Genomic DNA, 20,000 nt, shown 5'->3' with positions numbered 1-20,000 from the left:
ATCTGCTGGGGAATTTAAGCAATATATTATGTTAGTTCTTAAAGTTTTATGTAACGTTATAATGCTATTTTTTTTTTTTTTATCTGCTTCTAATTGGATGATTGGTTATCAGCTTCAAAGTTCACACAGGTCACACACATGAGTGTAACCGAAGTAGGGAGAGGGGTTGGTACTTAGAAGTGAGTCAGTGGGGAATTGGTTGCTTCTGCTGTGCTGAAAGAGATGGAGTGATAATGTGAAAATGTGTGGATGGGGAGAAGAGAAATAGGTTGTTAAACTTGTCTTGCTGTGGTGAGGAAGTGTTGAGTACTGGACCTTTAGAGAATAATGTGGAAGGGCAGAGGGTGGGAGAAAAAAATAGAGGAGGAGAGAGGTGAAGAGAAGTACAGATGTGAATGGCCTCTGTAGGCCATGAGAGGTTAATATGTGCAGGACCTTTCTTGTTTTTTGTCCTCTTTTCCTCACTTATACATCAATTTAAAGCTTTTGGCGCTCATAGACACCTTTCCCTATTGCCCTTTTATGAGTGTCTGTGTGTGTCTGACAGTGTGTGGTAGCAGGTGAGGAGGTTTAGCATAGTCTTCTGAAATCTTCTGAATTGCTTAGGAGTTATCTGTGTTATGTAAAATAGAAAATTGATAGAATAAAAAGTCTTGTTCACTCTGTGTATTAATAAAGTGCCTGAGACGTTTTTTCTTAAAGGGGTAGTTCACCTCAAGAAAAATTCAATCATCTTTTGTCCACGGTTGTGTTGTTTCAGACTACTAATATGACTTTTCAGTGGAGTTGAAACAACATAGATTTGAAAAGTACAAAAAAAGCACTATTAATATATCACAAATGTTTCATAATATTTTCTATATTTCAAAGTCTTTTAAAGCAATTGTAGTTTTTTTGTGAGGAATTTTAGTCTGTGTTATATGGCACATGTTTTATAGACCACTATTAAGATGCTTTATGGTTGCATTTGGAATCGTGACAGCCCTATATAAATTTCATTATGTTAAAAAGGGTGGTCAGGATATTCTGCATGTTTCTTGTCTCTTTTAGAATTTATTTATTGAAAACATTTCATTCATTTGTTTATTTAATTATTGAAATATTTCATTTGTTTATTTTAATTAAATTAATTCATTATTTATTTAGCCTATTTATGATTTATCTTTATTTAAATAGGGTATGTTCTTGCTTTTATTGTGTGTAGTATGTTGATTTTAGAATTTTATTAGAAATTTATTTTAATATTGAAATTGAAATGAAATTAATTTTTACTCAGACTTTTCCCGTTTTATTCCTCCTCCTTTTCTCCCCCCTCATCCTCTGGCACTGCTTTCCAATCGGTTACCACGGAAACAAGGCTCAGTGTTGTATTGTACTACAGGCATTATTCTTCAGTGGCTCCGCTCAGATCCGTAAGTGTTCTACACCTCTTTTTCTCCACTCCACTCTGCTGTTTCATAACCTGCTCCCCCGTCCTCTATCTGTCTGCTTTGACTTGTCTTTACCCTGTGAGACGAGCCGGTGTTTAATCAGTACACAGCCGGTGTGCAGGGTGCAGCATGCACTTATACATACTCAAAGCAAAGTCAAACATATAATTGCACATACATTCAGTATGACTGACTGACTCAATCACTCACATAATCTCTGCTTCAGTAGCTGCAGAGGGGAGATGCCTACAGTAACGTTCACTGTGCCTCTTAGCTTGACTCATCCAATCAGACAGCTTTTACTGCAACCCACATAGAAAACAAATTATGCACTGTCGTGTTTTTTTTTCTCTCTCTCTCTTTCTCTCTGATCCCTTATGTTTTACTGCTGACATATTCATACACACAGAAGCTTGTTAGGGATCTGAATGCTGTGACTTAGGGTACGCTTACAGAGTCAGTGTTTGGGATTGACAAACAGTGTTTACTAACAGCTGCGACTCTCAAATTGCCCAGTTCAGAAAGAAGCTTACAGGAATGGCTCGAATACTGTCTGTATGACCTAGTAACTGAAATGAATATTCTTTTCTATTCTTGCAATATCCATAAAGTCTTTAACCATGTGTCGTGTTCAGGAAATATCGTAGTTGTCAGTTAGGAGTGGGTCGCTTCATATCATCAGGGCTTCAGGAATCTTTCTTGTTTTTGTTCTAGTTACTTCTTCTCACCCATTCAAAAATATGGAAAAGTCTGCCCTTTACTCTTTTGTTTTCTTCCCCCTCAGATATCTTTCAAGCATAAGGTCCTGGATGAAATTCATGAGAGGAGTCATCAGTCTGATGTTCTTCTCACCATCGTGAAGGACCTGTTAACTGCTTGAGAGGACCAAATAGTAATCCTCATTAGTGCCACGCTTAACGCTGAGAAATTCAGCAAATATTTCAGTAAGTGAAATCAGATTGATTGATTTGCAGCATTTGTTTAACTTACTGTTTATAATATAATATGTATAATATATAGTAGCCTAATAAAGCTCTCTGTAATCTTCAACGGAACACAATATGCCTAGCGTAGTGGTAATGACCAGGAAAATAACTTTAGCATTCAAGGGGAAAAAGTCATATTATGAACAATGGAAATCCAACCAAGCAAGAAGAAACATGCATGTGACAGATTTATACTCTTACAGATAATTGTTCCATGATCCATATTCCTGGATACACATACCCAGTGAAAGAGTACTTACTGGAGGATGTTGTGGAATTGCTTGGGTGAGCTCATTTACAGTTTTATGGAATATTTACAAAAGTGTCATTCTAAAATGTGGGTCAGTAAGAAATGATGAGAAATGAATACATTTCTGCAGCAAGGATGCATTCAATTGACTTAAATTTTTTTGTTTCTATTTAAATGTTTTATTCATTAAAGAATCCTTAAAAAAAGATCACAGTTACCATAAAAATATTAAACAGCACAACTTTTTCAGTTGTAATATTAAGTTTCTCTTGAATACCAAATCAGCATAACAGAATGATTTCTAAAAGATCATTTGACACTGATAAAATGGCTGCTGAAAATTCATCTTATTCATCACATGAATACTTTAAACAAATAAATGCATCCTTGGGGAACATAAGAGACTTCTTTCAAAAACATTCAGAAATCTTTCTTTCCCCAAACCTTTAAATGATAGTGTGTATTTTATATCAAATTCACTGCACTGCTGGTTCCTGCTAAAACCAACGTAAGAAATCAGCTTTTACATGGTTCAAGCTGATCCAAGGTGTTTACATGCAAACAAAAAATATATATATATATATATATATATATATATATATATATATATATATATATATAATATATATATATATATATATATATATATATATATATATAAATCAGTATTTAAGCAGCTTAAGCAGTTTATCATTTTCTGTTGTCTATGTCTGTTTGGATTGACATTTTGGGTGAACTATTCCTTTAGGTTGGAATGATTTGGTGTTATCTCCATTTTATATTTTCCCATCATGTTGTAGCTCAGTGACTGCAGTAGATGCTCTATAGTGAGCTTGACTGACTGATCTTAGGAGTATCTAATTGGAGTATCTAACTTTAGTTGTTAGGTTCAAGCCACAACATCAGGACCGCAGACCTCGCTATAGGAGAGGATTTATGTACGGCCAGAGAAAGAACAGAGTGAGGCTGAATACCGCAAGAGCTGGCCCTGCTTCACTCGCATGCTCAGAGACCGGTCAGTCTTTTTTGATAAACAATCTCATGGTGTTCTATACAGGCTGTATTAAATCTATTCCCATATTGAATGACAGCAACCACCATCTCATGCCTCGATGTGCAAGCACATTAAAGTTAATTAACTTTTTGACGAATTACCCTATGGTAAGGCATTACATTTACAAACCTGCAAGCCAGCCACTATAACAAATTTATTTAGTGCATTTTAAAAATAGACCTATTGGTGGGGCTGCAGTTATATCGTGTTGTTGATGTTTGTCTTGGAGCTTATAAAGGTGAATTCTTAAAGCAAATATTTACCAGTGCTTGAGTCAGTGAGATGTGATGTAGCATGACTTCTCTGCTGTGTGATTGGCAGGTACTCAGACAGCACCATTGATGCGCTGGAGATGATGGATGATGATGACAAGATCAATCTGGAGCTTATCGTAGCATTGATCAGACACATCGTGATGAAAGAGGATGTGAGTGCTTTCCCTGTACGCCTGGCTGTTTTTATTTTTTTGTTTTTTTTGTCTGTATGTGAGTGTGTGTCCATGTGACTTGGCTGAATCAGGGACAGATGGTGAGTCTCCTGTAAAGCAGAAACATGGTGGCATGAAATGTGTGCTAATAGGACTGCATAGCAGACGCTCTCCTCTCCTCTCCTCTCCTCTCCTCTCCTCTCCTCTCCTCTCCTCTCCTCTCCTCTCCTCTGGGATTGCCTCTGTCCACAGTCAGCTCTTTTATGTGGAAAAATACAGGCACGTGTGTCATATGATTGCAGAGATATGTCAGAGAGGGTGAGATAAAAGCCTCTAAACAGGAGGTTCTGTTTTGTATCTCTCTTTTCTATACCACATTCATACACATGGATAAAATTGGTCTGAATTCTCAAATATGAGAGATACAACGCTAAAATAGTATAACCTACTATTACACCCCCGAAAGGGCTCATGGTTAATTTCTGTCCACCCCTCTGTGGTGTACTTATAATGTCAGTCATGATTTAGCTTAAAACCATTCCTATCTCTGAACCTTATACTTAAATGGGCTGCTGTGCCTTTAAGGCACTGTCTCAAATGATATCGTGAGCACTTGTGGTTATCCTCCAAGTCACACTTTGGTGATAAATCATGTAACCTTTGCTCTCCATGTCCATCAGTGAGCCTTGGGTGCCCGTGACCCTGATGCTGGTTCATAGGTTGTCCTATTTGGACCTTGTCAAAGTCACTCAGATCTTTTTGCTTGCCCATTTTTCCTGCTTCCAACACATGAAATTCAAGAACTGATTTGTTTACTTGCTGCCTAATATACCCCACCCCTTGACAGGTGCCACTGTAACGATAAAATCAGTGTTATTTACTTCAGTTGTCAGTGGTTTTAATTTTGTGTCCGATTAGTGTATTTTATTTTTTATTTTTTTCAGTTAAATGGGATTTATTATTTAACTTCATTTTATTAATTTGTCCATTTAAAAAGTTATTTCTATTTTAACAAATTATAAAAATGACACCAAAATAAAATGGGTGCTTCAGTAGCTTCTGCACGATCTTTCTTTTTGCACAAATAAAGACTATAGGGGGGAAAATGCATTGCTCAATATGGCCGCTCTATTGAACAAAGCCCTGCCTTCTGAATAAAAGAGCTGTTGCTTATGGGTAAAGTCATTGTGTCACTGCAGCTGCCGTTAGAAGTTCTGGTTGCTATAGAAACAGGCCGGTGTAGCCTGAAAAATAAGCTTTTTAACACTATTTGAGTAAAATAAACAATATTTATAAGATGGTTGTTGTCTTTTTTTATTGGTGATTTCAAATATGAGCTTGGCCAACAGTTTTGGAGAATTTGATGTTTCCCTTTTCGAAGAGATAGGAGCTACACTTTCATGCCTGAGAGGTGCTTTAAAGATGGCCACCGAGTGAAATGACTTGCCTTAAAGGGACAAGAATGAATACAATATGACAAAATGAACAAATGAATATTATATGACAAATCCAAATTTCTATTTGGGCCGAAGAGTCCTTAGTAAAAAATTTATATAATGTAAAACACACACACACCACAAATATATATATATATATATATATATATATATATATATATATATATATATATATATATATATATATATATATATATATGTATGTATGTGTGTGTGTGTGTGTGTAAATAATGTAAAAACACAATATTTCCTAGAGTTATGCAGTCAAAAACTTAAGAACATAATTGCTGTATGAGAAGTTTAAAGTCTTCTGACCCTTACTGGAATAGTGCAGCAAGAGAGAAATCAGAAACGAGTTTAGCTTGTTTATTGGCCACTGTCAGGTGCAGCAGTGTGGGTTGTCTTTCAGGAAGAAATTATTGTGATTGGCTAATTAAGAAGCCAAACCATGAAATCACAGATCAAAAGCAGTTTTAATTAATGTTGTCTGGAGATTAAGCATGCTTGTTGACTTCACTATCTTCTGACTGGCTCTTTACTAAATTTAAAGTCAATGTGTCTAAGAAGAAATAATGTCTGGTAACCCCTAAAATGGCGGCTAAATAACTCGCTTTTTATCATGAAGTATAAAATAGTCCCATCACATCAGTCTCAAAGTCTTTTTGTGTATGTCTGTTCTTTTTGTTTGGGGGAGGAGGATGAAGAGCAAGTTTGTTTTTGTAGAAAGGGGCACTTTTATTATCCGTGTCACAATCCTGGATGTCACAGCAGAACAGGGAGATTAAGTATTCTTAATTAATCGTAACACTTGGGAATACTCAGCTTTTTAATGTCAGGTTTGTTTTACTCTACACAGAGGAATCTAGGTCACAGAATGCTCTGAAATGCATTCACATACATACACACTCAGTTTCCTTTTGGCATGCTCAACCAGTAACACACTCATGTGCTTGCACACATTGCAAGAGTAAGTACATTCTGTTTAATTTGTCATGTACCCTTGATGTGACGTTGCTGGGGTGTTAAATATAGAACCAGGGCCGCCTGGGAACACTTCATGTTTTATCCCCACCCCCTCCCCTCCATCAACACTGCATTTTTATGAGGGTAAACCTCTCAGATTGCTTTTGCTAACATAAAAGATTTGATTCACTTTATGTGATTGGTAGGCGGAAATTAGAAATTACCTCTCAGATCACAGTGTGGGAATGTAATTTTCTCTGAACTTGCCTAATGACACAAAATGAAAACACTTCATTATTGTGAGTTCATTAATTGTGTCTTTGTGTGCAAGTAAGTTTGTGTGGAGTGATTAAGTGGTTAAAGTGCCCCTATTATGCCATTTTTACAGTTCCTTATATTGTTTTGGGAGTCTCCTACAACAGGATTACATGCATGCAAGGTCCAATTTGCTTTCCTTTTCTCAAAATATACATTTAATATCACCTCATTTTCCAGCGATTCTCAAACGATTTGTTCAAAGCAGTTCAAAGATTCAGTCTCTCTAAACCCCTCCTTTGCGTGAGCCTGCTCTGCTTTGAATGGTCAGATGGCCCAGTCTGTTTTGATTGATCTGCGGTGTACAGCAGTGTCGGAAACAATACGCCTATTTCAATAGTTCTGTATTTTGAACGCTCTATAGAAAACTATAAACATCTATTATTTATCATACTTACAGGTTGTGATTCAGTGGAGCAGCTGGTCAAAATAAACAGGATACTGAGCCATCTTTCAACAGAGAGGCAGTTGTCAGTAGAATGACGTTTTTGTAGGCGGATTAACAATCATATGACACATGGAGCTGCGGAGCTCATGTGATGCTAGGCTATTGCGGGTGCCTGCCAAGGTGTTATGCGCTTGCTAATGTGTTCTTCATGGTTTATAGTGGTTGGTACATTTTTGTTTTAATGCTTTTGAAAGCCTCTTATGCCAACAATGGCTACATTTATTTGATCCAAAATACAGTAAAAACAGTAATATCTCGAAATATCATTATAGTTTAAAATAAATGCAAAATTTTGCCTTGAAACTCTAGATGCTTTGCAGGCTGATGAGTCGTTAAAGCAAACTGATAATATTTACAGTGTTAAACTGCTTGGCACAAGCTGGTTGGTTCATACGCAGCCAATGATCTTACTGCTTTACATTTAAGCATTCTCCAGAGATCCTTCATTGTTCAAGAACATTTTTTGAAAACAGTTGTGCTTAATATTTTTGTGCATTTTTTTTACATTAATAGATAGTTTATTAGAACAGCATTTATTCAAAATAAAAATCTTTGTCACTATTAGTTATTTGTGTAACTTTTGATAAATTAAATTTTTAGTTAGCTGCTGAATTAAAGTATTATTTTTTTTCAAAAACTCTTAATGACCCCAATTTTTTAACTTCTTAAATAATAATAATAATAATAATAAAAAATGTGTACGTGCAATTATAGACACATTGACGCTGCTTTTTTCAGCATGGAGCGATTCTAGTGTTTCTTCCTGGATGGGACAACATCAGCACCCTGAATGGTATTCTCATGGCTGAACAGATGTTTAAGTCAGATAGAGGTAGATTTAGTCACTTAGTCCCTGTTTGTAATATGAAGATTTAACTGTAAATAATTATGAAGATATATTTTTAGTATTTTTGAAATTAGTCATACCAGACATTAACTGAGCATTTGAAGAAAATATGCTAGAAAACTGTTGTCAAAATCAAAACGTGGATGATGATGATAATTCCAAACAAACTCAGAGTAAAAAAATATATATAAATACCAATACTGTTTACATATAGCACATAAATTCTGTGTGGTAATTAAGCCTCTCACTTTCTTTCTCTGTTTGTGTACATTAAAGAGATAGAGAGAGCAAAGTGAGCATGGCCACAGCTCCTTGAGTTCTGACTTGCTCAAATTTCGACTCTCTTTCAGAACCGTTTATCATCAACCCCCTCCACTCTTCGATGCACAGTGTCTCAGACTCAGGTAAGTGTAGACAGTTGTGGCAAGCTCACAAATGCAATCTTTCCCTCCCACCTGACTGCTGAATTGAATTTGCTTAGCTCAATGTGAAGTCCAGCGCCTCAAACTTTCAATAGTGCTATTATGTTCATGGATGACACTAGCTTCTCTTTCCCCTCAGGTGTTCAAAAAGCCGCCCCCTGGAGTGCGCAAGATCATGATCGCTAACAACATCTCAGAAACCAGATGGGCTTGAGTGTGTGTGCGCTCATGTTTGTACAGTTGTTTTTCTCTCTGTGTGTTTTGTGCTTTTCTGTGTCTTGTACTGTATAATGAATCTCTGTCAAAATTCAAATAACCATCTGTCAGTTTTGTGTGATAATAAATAATTAACACGGTTGTCATTGTTTTTCTAGCTAGCACCATCAGTATGCAAAAGTTGAGACCATGCGATGGCCAAGTGGCAATAGAGCCAGCTAATTAAAACTCAACTGATTAGGACACAGCTTTAAAACAGGCTTCAAACATCGTATGTACAAACAAACTCAACAAATAGTTGAAAGCAGCCAGAATTTGATGGGGTTTCATAAATAAATTCATGAGTAAATCTCTTTTTAATTGCGCTCAGTATCATCATGCTGTTCTGCCGTTGAAATGTTTGGTCTCCGGTAATAAACACCTCTGAGACTATTAAGGTTTTGGATTTTTATCAGCTATAAGAGTTTCATTACAGTTATGTCAGCTTTGTCTTATCATATATGGTAGGGCTGCACGATTATGACAGTAATTATAATTGTTGATGATTTCCCTTGAAATTGTAATTGTGATTAATTATTACGATTATCACAATTTACATTGAATGATGTTTATACCATTGTTTGATGAAACTGCATGCCATATTTTTATTTGAAAATAAACAAGCTAAAACACTCTAACTAAAAAAAAACTTTTAGAACTTTTCTATAGTATTAAGCATCAAATTTCAACTATACGTCGGATTGGTTTCTCCTTTAAATGATAAAAAAGTACAAATATGAATGGTATTATAACTAAAATTAAAACAATGGAAAAACCCTTAAGATAACATGTAGAGAGAAAAAAAAACCCTGCATCTTAAGCACGCAGAATAACATAAGTGGACTTCGAACGATTACTTGCCGCTTTGAATGATTACGTAATTGTGGCATACGTAATTGTAATCGCGATTAGAAATTAGATTAATTGTAAAGCCCTAATATATGGTTTTGTAAAGCTTTCAGAAGACAAGATTAAACTTCAATCACATTGCATTTGCATGAATATCGGCAATCATTATTACATATTCGAGTCTAACGACACAGAATATATATCTAACTAACATCGATCTAGTTAGTATAGTACACCAATAGTGTAAAACTGCCCTGATATTTTAATATCAATCATAAAATAAAATAAAGCATATTTCATTATCTGTTTGTATCTGTTACATTTGGAGCAGCTGCCTTTCAGCATATGGTTTATATTCGGGATCTGAACTATTTGATATGTTACTTTCAAAACAATTGTTGTTTTCATCTTCAAAATTAATATTTTGTTTGCTGACAGCTACTTCATCAGATCCTTCAAACGAATATTTGATTATGTACTTGCTCTGCAGTAAAACACTGAGCCATGTCAAGATGTGCTGTTGATTCATTGTATACTTTGATGTATTATTATATTATCATCACACCATTATTTATTAGATTTTCCCACCCAAAATGTTCCCAAAAGGTGAATTTCACACATATGACATTCAATATTTTTGAGCACAATATATATATATATATATATATATATATATATATATATATATATATATATATATATATATATATACATATACATATATATATATACAGCCACTACTACATACCTCCGATCACTAGTGTTTCTTTTTTTTTTTTTTTTTTTTTTTTTTTAATAATTAGATAAGTCATTATTTTGCAATAGTCTTAATGAATAATGAATAGATTGAGGTATGCTAAGAAGATGGAGGTCGAACTGGATGCATGACATCCCGGGCTGCTAAAATAAAAAAATAAAATAAAAAAAACACATTTAGTGCACAGTCACATTGGAATTTTCACAATAGTGTAGCACAAAGCAACGTTCAGTTATCATTTTGGTAAAATAATTTGAACTGATGAAACAAGACCAGGGACATGACCAGTTTTTATTTCATGTCATCTTTAGAGGATATCCTCTATTTCTGTGATATCATTAATATGCTGTAATATTTGTCATACTTTTAATCCCTGTCTCTTTCAGTATCACAATAGATGATGTCGTGTATGTGATAAATGGAGGGAAGATTAAAGAAACTCATTTTGACACCCAGAATAATATCAGGACCATGACAGCAGAGTGTGTGAGCTTAGCCAACACCAAACAGAGGAAAGGCCGTGCTGGCAGGTACAGATATTTCTCCCTCTCTCCTTCCCCTCACTCATCCTCTTTTATGTGTTATTCCTTCCATATATCAGCAGCTCTTCCTCAATCCATTCACAAGTATCAAAACCAATTTCAATCAGAGGAATTGCACACTTTGGAAGAATATCAAACCTCTGAGAATATGCAGTGTATGCTTCTATCACAGGAATGCTGTGGGATAAAACAAATCATTTTGTGTGCTTTTTCCCACCACTCACACAGATCACACTAATTTTGGATTGGGCTTCTTTTCCACAGTCATTTTTATTAAAATAAAATAAATAAGTAATAATAATAATAATAATAATATAATTTAATAAGAATAATAATTTTAAATTAAAATAATAAAACAAAACAATATAATGATAGGATTCATGTCATTTCAGTTCTGTATTACTTTCTTTTGTAAAAAAATAAAATAATATAATATAATTAATTAATTTATTTTATTTTTTTGACAACAACTATATATATAGGGCTGGATGATATCGAGCAATATCATATTGACATTACAATAAAATTTGTCAATAACAATGATAAGCTCTGGACATTTTTACTCAATATGAAATAAATGTGAAAACAGCCAGTCAGTGCATGTTGCATATTCTCTGTATCTCTGTGTGAAAGAATGATATAGTTTCAGTTACTACTCAAACTCACTGACATGCACTGTTTTCAGCATCTGGCTTCTCAATAAATGAGAACATGAACACATAAACCTCTTCTCCAGAGCTGTTCTGAGAGTTCAGTTCACAAGTTTTTCACTATTTCATGCGAGAAAAACTCTCGTGAAATACAAACTGAAACAGAAAGATCTTCCCCAGACAGCAAGCAGTTTCGGCCCAGAACCGGCCCACATCTAGCCCGCAAGAAATCCATGCGGGCCAGATATGGGCCGGATCTAGGCCGAATCTGCTTGCTGTCTGGGTCATGTCAGACCATCAAAATAAAAGTTTGATTTAACTTGAAGAAATTATGACAAATTTATAGCTACTGACCTCTGTACAAAATGACTTCTTGTCATTTTGTGTTCTGCAGAGTTAGGAAAGTCAGAGGAAAAAAAAAACATGCAGGTCATATGTTGTTTTGAACAACATTAGGCAACATGAGTAAATAATGACAGTATTTTAATTTTTAAAATATCCATTTGATGTGAACAACACCCAATTAGTCTGAATCTAAAAACACTTCTCCTTTTGTATTCATGTCTAGTATGTGTTCATGTCTGTCTATCCTCTGTCTATCTCTGAGCCCAGACTGTACTTTTCTCAAGGTTTTATTGTCTTTTTCTCTCTTTTTTGTAAGTCTGTCTATCCTCTGTCTATCTCTGAACCCAGACTGTGCTTTTCTCAAGGTTTCACTCTCTCTCTCTCTCTCTCTCTCTTGTAAGTCCAGACAAAGGAAAGATGTGGCTTTGAATAGCTTCATTGTTATTGTTGTTATTATTATTGTCATAAACATATATCACATCTCTGCTCCTGTTTGTCTCTCTCACTTTGTTCTATATACTGTAAATAGATGATGCATTTGTGTATATGTAAAAATGTTTTTGTTTGATTATGTTGTGTATTGAAATGGCAAACTAAACTGTTTTCAGGTATGTGTGTGAGTGAGGCAGAGTGTTTTTTTGTCTGGTGTCTACGTGTTGGAGGTTAAATTGGCACAGTGACTCATGCTTTTTAGACAGTGAGTGAGAGTGTGTATGTTTGTATGAAAGAGGAAGAATAATAAGTCAGGCACAAGCTTCAACATAAATCTACCCTGCTGCTCAGCACAGACTCTGATACACCATTTCAATTTCATACTCATTCATAAACTGCAAAATGTATGCCCCCTCGCATTGTTCCTGTGTTCATCCACACGCTGACATGCAGGGGTGTAGGACATTACTCTCTTGTATAAGTGTTTGGAACTCCCTCAGGGAAGGTAGTGACTGACCAAATGTTACCTTGACAACGCTGCACATGCATGCATCATTCAGCACTCAATCAGTAGTTGCAAATAAATATTTCTTCTTATTGTTATTTTATTCAAATTGTGTCTTATTTACTATTAAAGGGACCTTGAACTGCCTTTGTTTTTTATTTTGTACTGGTCTCTGAGATCCACTTATAATGTTATCAAGACTTACACCAAAAACCATCATAATTTAGAAGTAATAGTCTATTTTCTGTCCTGTTTTCCCCCCCACCTGAACACTGTTTGAATAGGCATGGGAGGATTGTGAACTCCGAAGTAAACGCCCACTGCTATGATTGGCTAACGCTTGTGTATATTTTTGACAGCCTATCATGTCCTTCACAGAAAGATGTTGCTGTGATTTAGGTTAAAAACATATAAATACTCATATCAAACTATCTGCTCAACAGACAAAGCAATAGTGATGACATAGTAAAAACAATTGTGACTATTACTGTTGGACCCAATATAGTCAGCACAGCATCGTCTTTGAGTTTCAGTCTTTCTGAAAATCCCACGTTTAAGTGTGCCTTGTTTGTAAATGAATCCACAGAAAATTGAAGTGAACAAAGGACAGAGTTCTTACTAATGCAGTCTGGAACTTGATTAAAAATTAAGTTCATCCACTCTTTCCTAATGTTGGGATCAGAAGTAAGTGAACACAGACACTGTTTTTCCTGCACAGAGTCTTGTTGTCTTCAGAGCCATCTTTATCGTTTGGTTTCTGCGTAGACCTCCACATTCGCCTCTCTTGTTAACACTACATGCGTGAATCATTGGGGCGTGGCTAAACAGGCAGTGATGCAGAAACAGGCGTTGATCTTCTTCTGCAGAGGTGGTGTTTAGCATCACTGTTGCATCATAGAGTGGTATATTCCACAAATTTGACATTTTGGCAGACTGTCTTCAGTAAAAGTTGTTTTTAGACTAACAAGAAAGTTCTGAGTTCTGAAACTCCTCGTAACTGAAGATCACATGATCACAAATGGAAATCACTTCCGCAAGGTGACCATTGCATGTTCCCTTCACTAATGGACTTCTTAAAGGGCACTACGTGAAGGGATTCATTTGTTCACTTTCATATGGAACGTCCCTACAAATGACGTCCCCTTCCCTAAGTGCCCTTAAAGGGCTCAAAAAGCCATTTGGAATTAGCCCTAAATTCCTTCTTTTCTTCCTTCCTTCCTTTGTATTTGCCTTCGTAACTGTCTTCCTTATTTCCTTTCTTCATATACTATCTTCCTGCCTTCATTTTTTATATATCTAGTTCCATTTTAAATTTCTGCTTAATATGTAGTTTCCTTTCTTCTTTCATATCTTCTATGTTTCTTGATATCTACCTTAATTCCTTCCTGCAATCTGTTACTTTTATTTTTCTCCTTCCCTTCCTGAGATTGGAGAATTCATTTAAATTGTTAATTTAATATAATGAAATACTAAGGATTTTATGTTAAACTAATGAAGTATGATTTGATTTTTAGCAGGGCCGGCGCTAGCCATTTGGGTGCCCTAAGCACAAATGCTTGGCGGTGCCCCCCCCCCTCCCCAAACCCAACCAACCACCCACCCACCCACCAACCCAAAGAAATAACTACCATTCAGAATTTCTTAGTTAGGTTCTCTTTACTTCCAAAATAACTGCTGCAAATGAATAATTGGAACTGAACAATGTAAACACAGAAAGTTAAAAGTGCAAAAAAAGTTTAGTGCAAATAACAGTATAAGTGTATGAATTTTATGAAGTATGAATTTTAAAGTGCACATTTTAAACTGCAAATAACCATGCAGTTAAACACAGTACACACACATATATCATGTAGACACAAACTTTTATTTTGGATGCGATTAATCGAGATTAATCTTTTCCCAGCCCTAATAATTTGACAACTCTGTGAATATGAAAATATACAAACACTGAGATTGTGGGGTTTTTTTTTCTAATTGCAGTTTCACCAACAGATGTCGCCCTTGGCCGAACCTCTTGAAAATGACCGCATGCCATAGTACAACAACGAAAAATCTTTATCTAAGCGGTCTAATTTGGCAAAATCACATCACGTTCAGTTGCAGGGTTTTTTGTAAAGTTCAGACTGACCCAGATAGACATTGTATTGAAGCGAAGAAATTACAATAGGGAACGTTCTGCATTAATAGCTATATGCACACGTGACACATCTGTAACGTACGGGGAAAATTAGCTTTATTTGTCATTCAAATATGACGATGAGGACCCCAACGATTGGCCTTTCTTTCCTTCTCAAACAAACTGCATCTTTAACAGCCCAAGTTTTCCCCGGACCCCGTTAAAATAAAAGACTCAACATGCAGGGCTAAAAGCCCCGGATCTTTTGCACTACTAGCGACGCGGACGCGCCGATGCCCCTGGACATGCATACTACACGCAAGGGCTACAAAACTAACATTTTTATTTAAAACATTGTCTTACCTGCAAGCGACGCGCGAGCATCATCCCGCTGTCTCTTCTTTTTTCTTTTTTTTTCCCGCCCCCGACTCTTGGTGCCTTTTTGAGGCCATGTCTGAGGTCGGTGTCTGCCAAATTTGACAGTGATTGAGGCATAATCGAACAGACCACTGGGAGGTAGGGAAGGGGTGGGGGCACCAGAGGGAGACTGGCACAGAGATTCACCTTTTTTCTCGACTAATTTGGTCTAGGCCTGTATTGCTTTTGTATATTAACATGCTTTTAGAAATATTTTATTTGTTATTTATACTAGTAGCCTATTGTGATGATTTTTTCACGACCCAGATTTTTTGGTGCCCCCCCAAGCACTTGGTGCCCTACGCGCAGTGCGTGATGTGCGTGTGCGGAGCGCCGGCCCTGTTTTTTAGCATTCGGTAGCAATTTGCATTCATCATACAGACTTTCCTAATGTAAGTGGTATGACATCGATTCCTCTTCGTCTCACTTGTTTTGTGTGTGTGTGTGTCTGGGCAGAGTGTCTCCTGGGAAATGCTATCACCTGTATAATGGACTGAGGGCAAGCCTCCTGGATAGCTACCAGTTACCTGAGATCCAACGCACCCCACTGGAAGAGCGTTGCTTGCAAATAAAGGTATTCAATCGGATACTCAGTTTGAGCATACTTCATTCACTAAAATGCATGGTTGAATTACCCCTCAGAGATCAGCAAAAGTATCAATCGATCTAGCCATGTCTGATTCACACTACACAGGTTTGGTGTCAGCAGTAGGTGTATATACTGTTAAAATGCGTAAGAATCATTCTTGTTGGCAGTTCTCAGAGAGAGAGCTTCTTACTGCTGTGGTTTTAGGAAACTGGACTGAACATTTCCCCTGGTGACTCATTCATGCTCTCCAACACACACACATTCTCTTCATTACACACACACTCTCAACCTCTTTCCCCTGAATCTATGTGGCTCTAATGGGGCCTGAAGGCATAGGTTTCACAAATAGTCTCCGGTGACTGTAATAAGCGAGCCCACAACAAACTAATGAATTAAAAGGGACATTAATCACTGTCAATGTATCTGAGAGGCAGTGTAATCCTGTAACGAGGCCTTTTTGCTGTGTCAATTACTGCTTATTTTCACCTCCACATGGCTGCCCAGTCCCAGTTCTTTCTGATGCTCAGTTGTACAGCGGGCACAAATAAATATTCACTCATTTATGCACACAAAGCCTTGGGGTTCATATAAACATTTGTCCGCATAGATTGTGAGAAATTATTATTAACAGTGTGGTCTATTTCTCTCTCTTTTTCTATATATTTTTTTCTGTCAGATACTGAAGTTGGGACCCATTGAATCTTTCCAGCAAAAAACCATGGACCCCCGTCAGACAAAGTGATAGAGCTGGCCATCACACACCTGGTGGACCTTGTGAGAGGATAAAGTGATGAAAGGGAAGAATAAATGATATAATTGAAAAAGAGTCTGCAATTACCGTAAAATACATTGGGTAGTCAGAAACCCAGTGTGAAGCAGCTACATGGCTACTTAACAAATAAATTAAATGGACATGAAAGATTACTTTGAGCGTTGCAAACTAGGTAAGGCATAATCTAATGTAATTATCACGAAATCAACCCTGACGTGAAGGTTCCTGGAAACCACTTATTACCAGTCTACTAATTAGGGGCAGTCGTGGCCTAATCGATAGAGAGTTGGACTTGTAACCCGAAGGTCGTTGGTTAGAGTTTCAGGTCTAGGAGGGATTGTAGGTGGGGGAAGTGAATGTACAGTGCTCTCTCCACCCTTAATACCATGACTGAGGTGAGACTCTTGAGCTAGGCACCGAACCCACAACTGCTCCCTGGGCGCAGCAGCATTGGCTGCCCACTGGTTTGAGGGTGTGTGTGTGTGTACTTGGATGGGTTAAATGCAGAGCACAAATTCCAAATATGGGAAGCCACACGACATGTCCTTTCCGTTCCTTTCCTTTTAATTAAAGGGATAGTTCATCCAAAAATGAAAATTTGATGTTTGTCTGCTTACCCAGAGGGCATCCAAGATGTAGGTGACTTTATTTCTTCAGTAGAACACAAACAAAGATTTTTACCTCAAACCGTTGCAGTCTGTCATTAATATAATGGAAGTGAATGGGAATCACGGCTTTGAGAGTCAAAAAAAAAACACAAACAAAACCAAATTAAACCCTGCGGCTCATGACGATACATTGATGTGTAAAGATACATTATTTAATGCATTTGGCATGTTCAGCTGACAGTTTACATTTTTTTTTTTTTTTTTTACAGCACTTAATGATCATATAATTTTTATTTAGTTTGTTTATTTGTTCATAACTAATGTAAACATACAGCTTGAAATGCTAGTATATGTAAAACGTTAACATTTATCTAGAGTAATAAAAGCTGTTAAAGCATGGTTAATTGTTAGTTCATGATACCTAATGTATATAAGAGGTCATTGTACTATAAAATGCAGAACGCAATATTACACACCTTTATAATCGCTGGACCTGTCAGTCACTTCAGTTCAGTGACTGACTTCTGCACTCTTGCTAAAACTTCTGTCATAAACAATGCTGTTGTCTACACTGCACAGTTAATCTCTTATTTACATTGTGTCTGCACTGTGTTATGATTAAAGGGGTGGTTGATTGCGATTTCACTTTTTAAACATTAGTGTGCAATGTTGCTGTTTGAGCATAAACAATATCTGCAAAATTACAATGCTGAAAGTTCAGTGCAAATGGAGATATCGTATGGCAGTTTAATGCCTACAAAAACGGCTTTTAGGGACTACTTCAAGCTACTTCCCGGGTTTGTGATGTGTCAAACCCAGATAAACCCTGCAATCCTCTTCACTAATAAACTCTGGGTCTCAATCGGGTTAAAAATGATTAGCAATATTGACAACATTTTTTACAGTCATGGCCAAAATACTGGCAGTATTATATGCTACAATGCTATAATGCTGTAATCAACACTTTTCATGATTAGTTCATCTCTGTAGGTGTTATAGTTAAAACAAAGCAATAGCAAAGTCCCTTTAAGGCAAGTCATTTCACTCGACAGCCATCTTTAAAATACCTTTTGGGCAGTTATTTTTTAGTTATGCAAGTGCAGCTTATATCTCTTTGAATGGGGAAACATCAAATTCTCTAAAGCTGTTTACCAAGCTTAAGAACCACTACACCAAGCAGTGCACCAGAGGACTAACGTAAGGATAAAAATTATACTTTTTCTATATTATGACCATTTTTGGTGTTAAAAATTCCATTAACATTGTAAGTGCACCTTATGAAACATTGTAAAAAAAAAAAAAAAAAAAGTTCTTGACCCCTGTAACATAAGCAATATTCTCTCATTTATGTTACTCTGAGAATGAGAAGCTGATTAAGGCTGTGATCGATGCGGGTTTGTACCCTAAAGTGGCTAAGATTCGCCCCAACCATAGTAAGAAGAGACCAATGTAATTGGCAGGTATTTCTCTTATTGCTTGTGTTTCTGTTTGTTTCGGATTATGTGGACTATTAGGCATGGGCTGATTAACGGTTTCAAGGTATACGGCGATTTCAAAATTTCACGGTTTCAAAACCACTAATATTTTCCGTTATACCGTTCTTGCAGTATGTGCTGTGTTTCATGTCTCTTCAGAGACTGAAAGCGTAGGAATCCCTCAGGTTGAGTGCTCCCCCTGGAACTTACGCGATCAGCAACCGGACGTTTTTTGTCTTATTACAGCTCATCTCTGTTCTGGACTTGCACAAACTGTGTTGCAATGCAATCATTTTCCAAAATGTCATTTATGTGAAAATATGAAGTCTGTAAACGCCTGTTAACACAGGCCAGAGATGCTGAAGACAGACGCACAGAGAAAAATACTGTAGCAGGCAGATCACTCACTGTTCATGATGATGCACAAACTATTGGAACAAGAAATCCTTAATATTGAATGTGTTTCTGAGGGTAACTGTCTTCAGAAAAGTTTACGTGGTATTTTCTTTTCATCTGGTCTCTGTAGTCCTCTAGGGACCTTTTGATTTCAGCTTTTACACACACAGAGTGCATCAGTGCACCTTGTTCATGCCACTCAATCTCTCCATTTTCTACATGGATTCCATTCAGCCTTATTGTGTCCAATATTCTTACACTGTTCTGTTTGAAATTCAGATCTTTACATTCAGCCTGGCTCCATTAGTTAATGCTCTAAATTCAACTTCAAAATGCAGCTTTTGAAGACGAAAGCAGATCCTCATTGAATGTGTACAAATAGACAGCTGCGCCGCTGTTTGTGTGAATTGTCACACTGAAGCTTTTGTCTAGTTTCTCTGATTTGTTTCTAGTTACTTCATTTAGCATGAGTGTAGTCTTGCAAGCCAGACTTTTGTCTCACAGTCTAACAAAAATATATATTATAAATTTAAAAAATGTGACCATATGTGACTATATATATATATATATATATATATATATATATATATATATATATATATATATATATATATATATATAGTCATGGGCAAAAAACATGGGCACCCTTGGTAAATATGATCAAAGGAGGCTGTGAAAATTAATCTGCATTGT

At 36.4% G+C, this 20,000-nt stretch overlaps 1 long non-coding RNA gene across 2 annotated transcripts in view; it reads left to right on the top strand.

Moving 5' to 3' along the window:
• The window catches only part of LOC122140385, a 33,965-nt gene extending 16,451 nt beyond the window's left edge, over positions 1 to 17,514 (top strand). The window contains exons 6-15 of one of the 2 annotated variants that reach the window (XR_006157032.1): positions 1,358 to 1,412; positions 2,215 to 2,374; positions 2,620 to 2,701; positions 3,547 to 3,681; positions 4,042 to 4,147; positions 8,528 to 8,581; positions 8,739 to 8,815; positions 10,847 to 10,990; positions 15,924 to 16,041; positions 16,733 to 17,514. This is a non-coding gene — a long non-coding RNA (uncharacterized LOC122140385). Of the gene's footprint in view, positions 1 to 1,357; positions 1,413 to 2,214; positions 2,375 to 2,619; positions 2,702 to 3,546; positions 3,682 to 4,041; positions 4,148 to 8,527; positions 8,582 to 8,738; positions 8,830 to 10,846; positions 10,991 to 15,923; positions 16,042 to 16,732 lie in introns of both variants that reach the window. The other variant, XR_006157033.1, reaches the window with a different exon arrangement.
• Positions 17,515 to 20,000: the final 2,486 nt, after the last annotated feature.

The sequence above is a fragment of the Cyprinus carpio genome, chromosome B18, assembly GCF_018340385.1.
Source record: "Cyprinus carpio isolate SPL01 chromosome B18, ASM1834038v1, whole genome shotgun sequence".
Taxonomy (NCBI): domain Eukaryota; kingdom Metazoa; phylum Chordata; class Actinopteri; order Cypriniformes; family Cyprinidae; genus Cyprinus; species Cyprinus carpio.
Note: the sequence above shows the minus strand (reverse complement) of the source record. Positions and strands in the feature narration are given on the sequence as shown.